Here is a 1,262-nt window from a genome sequence, read left to right as displayed (position 1 = left end):
GTATTCCCTTTTAATGTTCTGGATCTTTTTGGTATCTGTTGTGATGTTTCCCCTTTTAGCTCTGATTTTGTTGATTTGGAGGTGCTCTTTCTTCTGGTTAAGTGGGCTAGTGGTCTGTCAAAGTTGTTTATCTTTTCAAAGAACCAGCTCTTGTTAATTGATTCTTTGTATTTTTTGTTTCTATTTCATTAATTTCTGACTTTGTTATTTTTTCATGTCTGTTTTGTTTGTGTTTCATTTGTCTATTTTCTTCTTAAAAATTTTTACACATTACCATCATGTGATTCTCACTGGACTGGTAATTGTTACATTGCCTGTGGAGACCTGATCCTGATCCGCTTGAGAGTTTGGACCATTCCACTGAACAGTTTTTTTTTTGTGTTGTATTGTCCTTTTCATTTAGTTCCAGGAATACTTTCATTTATTTCTTAATTTCTCCTTTGACCCAGTCATCATTCAGGAGTGTGTTGTTTAATCTCCATGCGTTTATGTAGTTACTGGGGTTTCTTCTGGTGTTGACTTTAAGCTTTATTGCATTGTGGTCTGATAGAATGCATGGAATTATTTCAATCTTTTTGTATTTGTTGAGGTTTGTTTTGTTCCCCAGTACATGGTCAAACCTTTTGGAGAAGGGTACATGGAACATTGAATAGAAAGTGTATTCTTTGGTACTTGATGGAATATTTGGTAGATGTCTGTTAGGCCCATTTGATATATGGTATTATTTGATTCAGATGTCTCTCTGTTAATTCTCTGTCCTGTTGACCTACCTAATGGCGACAATGGGGTATTGAAATCCCCTAGTATTAATGAGTTGGGAGTAATCTGGGTCTTAAAGTCCTGTCGTACTATTTTTATGAAGTTGCATGCACCAGAGTTTGATGAATGCATGTTTATGATTGTGATATCTTCTTGGTCTATTATTCCTTTGATCAGAATGAAGTGGACTTCTTTATCTCTTTTGTTTTAGTTTAAAGTCTATTTTATCAGATATTAGAATTGTAATGCCTGCTTTTTTCTTAGTACCATTTGCTTGGTATATTTTTTTCCATCCTTTCACATTAAGATAGTGCCTGTACTTTAAAGTGAGACGAGTTGCTTGTGGACAATAAAAAGATGGGTTTTGTTTCTTAATCCATTCAACTCATCTTATCTTTTGACTGGGGAGTTCAGACTATTGATATTTAAAGTTATTAATGAAAGGTGTGTATTGATTCGTATCATTTTTAGTTCTGTTCACATTCTTGGTGTAGCTGTGCATT

The sequence above is a fragment of the Nannospalax galili genome, unplaced genomic scaffold (assembly GCF_000622305.1).
Source record: "Nannospalax galili isolate Female #2095 unplaced genomic scaffold, S.galili_v1.0 scaffold127, whole genome shotgun sequence".
Classification (NCBI taxonomy): domain Eukaryota; kingdom Metazoa; phylum Chordata; class Mammalia; order Rodentia; family Spalacidae; genus Nannospalax; species Nannospalax galili.
The sequence above is the reverse complement of the archived record's forward strand: the minus strand, read 5'-3'. Positions refer to the sequence as shown.